The following is a 5148-nucleotide window of genomic DNA, read 5'->3' on the forward strand; positions in this document are numbered from 1 at the left end:
TAGGTTGAGTCTGTTCTGTGGCTTTGGCTGGATGTCTTTTGCAGAGCTGTGTCTGTTTCTCCCGCTACTTTAGGAGTTTGTTTAATGCAGAGTTGCAAAGTCTCAAAAGCTGTTGTGCAAAAGAGGCAGAGGAGGTGGCTAGGCAGGGATCCAGGAGCAGGGATCTGTGCCCCAGTCAATTTGTTATGTGGCTGGTGCTGGGTTCCCCCGGAGAACCAGAAAGTAAAGATGGCGGAGGAACTCAATTCATTTCTCACGTAAAAGCGAATTTTCCCAATTCACTCTTTGCAAAACAAAGTGCAAGGTGAAACTCAAAATTCACTCGTCACCAAATTTTGCAGTGCAGTTCTTCAGCCGAGTAACGTGTACCAAAAATGCATCTAACTAGAGTAAAATGTGTGTAGAGATGTAAATATTAGTGAAATTTACACTGAAAATGCATGGTACTGGGGGGGGGGGGGAATTGCTTTGCGAAAATGCGGGATTAGACAAAATGGCATACAAACATAATTAGGAGAAATTTGCATGAAAATGCTGGTGAATTTTCAGGACCGTTTCCTTTTGTTAAATGCAAACTGGTGTGGAAATGTGGAGAACTGAATTGAGGACTGGAAACATGAGAAACTGAAATGGACAGATTTGCCCATCCCTTACAGAGAGGTGGTAAGGCAGCGCAGAACATGCAACAGGTGTGCTTCTGTGTGGCCATTCATTCTCAGAAATGGGACCTTTTGCCATTACAAAGATCACCAACGTTCTGCTGGTGGAAGGCATTTGGTCAGTTCAGCAGTACAGCCACTATTGACTTAACTCACGGTTAGTTTCCTCATTTGCTAGGGAATTTAAGTTTGCCAGCATCACTTTAAACTGAAACAGGAAACTAACTGGCAGCTAGTGCAACTTGGCTTGGTCCCTAAGACCAGATGAAGAAATCAGTAATAGAAGGACTGACTTAAAAGTACTTCTGCCAGTCTTTCTTTATGAGCATTTCTTACCTTCTGCAAGACAGAAGAGTGTTGGTGCTGGTAGCTTATTACCCAGGATTCTGACTGGCCTCCTCTGACATTAATAGCTTCTGTTTGCTGGCTTTTGGATTTCCAAAGCAACAGAGCTCCATGGGAAAAAACCTCATGTTTCCTGACAGTGATGATGGTGTACAGACATCCCTGACCATTGGCCATGCTGTCTAGGACTGGCTGGAGTTGTAGTTCAGCAATATCTGGAGCACCAAAGGTTCTCTACTTCAGTTTAGGGCAGGCACCCCCCCAACTCGGCCCTCCAGATGGTTTGGGACTACAATTCCCACCATCCCTGACCACTGGTCCTGTTAGCTAGGGATGATGGGAGTTGTAGTCCCAAAACATCTGGAGGGCCGAGTTTGGGGGTGCTTGGTTTAGGGTATCAAGGCTACCTTGGCCCTGAGGAAATGAAAGATACTTTTTCATTGGATTTGACATTTAAAAAATCTAAAATATGCAAGTCTGTTTTTTGTTTTTTTAAAACCAAGTAATTTTAAAAGTGGGACGCTGGTGGCGCTGTGGGTTAAACCACAGAGCCTAGGACTTGCTGATCAGAAGGTCGGCGGTTCGAATCCCCGTGACGGGGTGAGCTCCCATTGCTTGGTCCCTGCTCCTGCCAACCTAGCAGTTTGAAAGCACGTCCAAGTGCAAGTAGAGAAATAGGTACTGCTCCAGCGGGAAGGTAAACGGCGTTTCTGGGTGCTGCTCTGGTTCGCCAGAAGCGGCTTAGTCATGCTGGCCACATGACCCGGAAGCTGTACGCTGGCTCCCTCGGCCAATAAAGTGAGATGAGTGCCGCAACCCCAGAGTCGGCCATGACTGGACCTAATGGTCAGGGGTCCCTTTTACCTTTTTAATTTTAAAAGCAGAGGTCTGATCTCCCTCCATGCACAGATATAAGCATGCAGAAGGGTACCTGAGAGCAGCTATGAGCAGCCTCTGGGAGGGTGCTTCCAGAATGTTGATTTTTATTTTTATTTTTTGCAATTGAATCAATCACATCTCAGCAAATTTAAGGTGTGCAATGAAAAGTTGATTTGCAGCTGTTATACAATAAGACCACTTCCTCCAAAGATCGAACATTTCGCAGTAAGGAAAGTGGCAGGAAAACGAGTGGGAAAGCACGGAAAACTCTTGCTTTGATGCAATAGTCTAATCTTTCTTCAAACGAATCAGGGTGAATGCTCATTAAGTAGCCAACTTCATTTAATCTCTCCACAGACAAATTGGGTTGAATGCTCAATAAACAGGTTAACTGGGAACAACCTGTAAATCAGATTCTGAAGAGGAGCAGGCTGCCGCTTCATTGCACATACCAGAACTTTAGGCTTGTGCAATTCAAGTATATTAAAGTGCTCTACTGTAATGACAGTATGGCAATTTGTGGTTTGGAAAGTGGCTGGGAAATGCACTGGGAGGTGAACTGGTGACTAATGGGAAGAAGTGCAAACACTTCGCAAGCAACTGGGATATTTACAGGACGAATGCTCATCGTATAACCATCCTGTAAAGAAATCAGAACAGATGTTCAGTAAAGACGGGATATAATGTAACCTCTGCAAACGCTTTTTGCAAACGAATCAGGATGGATGCTCAATAAGCAGGTCATCCGGAGCAGCCTTTAATTCTACCAAAAAGGAAGGGCTTATATATACAGTATGGCAAAATACAAAGAGGGATATGGAGGTACCACTGTGATCATTTGCATGCTCAAAATATCATTGCCATTTTCTTTAGAGCAAGATGTGGGCAACAACAGTTTTTGGAACCCAGATATCATATTTTCAGAAAGTCAAGAAATTTTACATTTGAAAATGAAAATTAGAAAGTCCTCAAATTTGAGACACATTGCAAAATTGTTTAGGGCGCTGTTTTCCACATCTACTACTGAAACGACTTGTTTGCGAAATATGTTGTTCATCTGAATCACAATACTACTCTCAGAGCACCGCTCCATTAGCACCGTTGGTTTAAACCGTGTACCAATACTGTAAAGGTTGACAACTCCAAACTTACTTAAGTGCTGAAACTAGCACCTTGAAATGCAATATTACCACAGCCTGGCACTGTGGGTTAAACCAGAGAGCCTAGGATTTGCCGATCAGAAGGCCGGCGGTTCGAATCCCCGCAACGGGGTGAGCTCCCGTTGCTCGGTCCCTGCTCCTGCCAACCTAGCAGTTCGGAAGCACGTCAAAGTGCAAGTAGATAAATAGGTACCGCTCCAGCAGGAAGGTAAACGGCGTTTCCGTGTGCTGCTCTGGTTCGCCAGAAGCGGCTTAGTCATGCTGGCCACATGACCCGGAAGCTCCCTCGGCCAATAAAGTGAGCTGAGCACCGCAACCCCAGAGTCGGCCATGACTGGACCTAATGGTCAGGGGTCCCTTTACCTTTACCTTTAGAAACGTTGGCTCCCTTGGATGTACTGTCAAACTCCATAGTTGAAGAATACAGAACTGAAGAGCTCAGCTGCATCAGGCCCATCTAGTCCCGCAGCTTGTTCTCAAAATGGCCAACCAGATGCGGGAAGCCTGCAAGCAGGACCAGAGTGCAACAGCAATTCTCCCCACCTCAGATTCCCAGCAATGGGTAACCCAAAATATACTGCCTCCAACACTGAATGTAGTACATAGTCCTCAGGGATGACGTCACTGATAGGCTTGCTTGCCGTTACCTTGTCTAAACCCCTTTAAAAGCCCTTCAGTTTTGTTGCCATCACTACACCATGTGGGAGCAAATCCTATGGTTGAAGAGTTTCCTTTTGTCTGTCCTGAATCTTCCAATGCTTAACTCCATTGGATGATTCTGGATGCAGGAATTATGGGAGAAGACAAAAACATCCCTCTATCCACTTTCTTCGCGCCATGTATACCTCCATCGTGTCCTCCCTTGCCATTTTTTTTCTGAACTAAAAAGCTCCGAATGTTGTAACCTTTCCTCAGCAGGAAGTTGCTTGATCATTCCAGTTGCCCTTTTCAGAACCTCTTCAATATCGTTTTTTGAGGCAAGATGACCAGAAGTGTACACAGTATTCCGAGTGCAATCGCACCACAGATTTGAACAATCCCTTTTATTTCCAATCCCTTTCCTAAAGATCCATAGTGTGTCCTTCGCCTGAGTCCTTCCTTGAGCAACACACTTATGACACCAAGGTCACACGACCCATTCAGTCTGAATTACCATATATGTGAAGTTATTGGGGTTTTGCCCCTAGTGTGCATCACTTTGCACTTGCTTACACTGAATCACATTCATCATTTCAATTAACACCAACTTACCCAGTTTTAGAGCTCCTTGCAGCCTCTCTTTCACCACCCTGATCAATTTGCTATCATCAGCAAACTTGGCAAGCTCTCTGATCACTCCTATTTCTGGATTGTTTATGAACAAGTTAAAAAAGAACAGGTCCCAATGGCAAGCCTTGGACCAACAAATGGACAGTGAGAACTCCCAATTCATGTGGAGGCTGCGTTCCAAATCACCACACATTTAAGTGAAACCGCGTATATTTGAAACACCATTTTAAAAGCCTGCAAACACCCTGTTCTGCCTCATTCCTCCCCTTTTTGTGACTTTTTGGGTCACTTACGGACTCAGTGTGATGCACGCTTGCACAGTCGTGCACATATCAGATCCACCTAAAACAGTTGCTGCCTGTACACTCTGCTCCCTATGCTTTAAGCAGCTACTGATCCATAAGCAGACTCTTCTCCCAGGACTGTTACGCTTACTCAGGATCTTTGGTGAGGGATTTTACTGAAAGCCTTTAGAAAATCCAAGTACACAATGTCAGCCGGATTACCCCTATCAATATACTTGTTGACACTCCCGAACGCTAAAAGCTTAGTGAGACAAGGCAGCCAGAGACACTGAGGTGCTTTGTAAATAAAATAACTGTTTAAATACTATTGACCATTAAAGTATTTTTATGCGTGTTTTTACATATATCTTGGCTCTTCATTGTAGATAACTGACGTTTTTATTATTTGCAAAAAGAAGCAGCAGCATGTAGTCTGTTTGTGACCAGATGCCATGTAAGCCATCTCATAAAGCCAACATGCTAAAATCACTATATTTCACCGTCTTGTCCCGACACCGAGCAGAGGGGAGGGTCCGACACAGGAGGGATGAA

This window comes from Podarcis filfolensis (genome assembly GCF_964270895.1).
Source record: "Podarcis filfolensis genome assembly, chromosome: 5".
NCBI classification, from domain to species: domain Eukaryota; kingdom Metazoa; phylum Chordata; class Lepidosauria; order Squamata; family Lacertidae; genus Podarcis; species Podarcis filfolensis.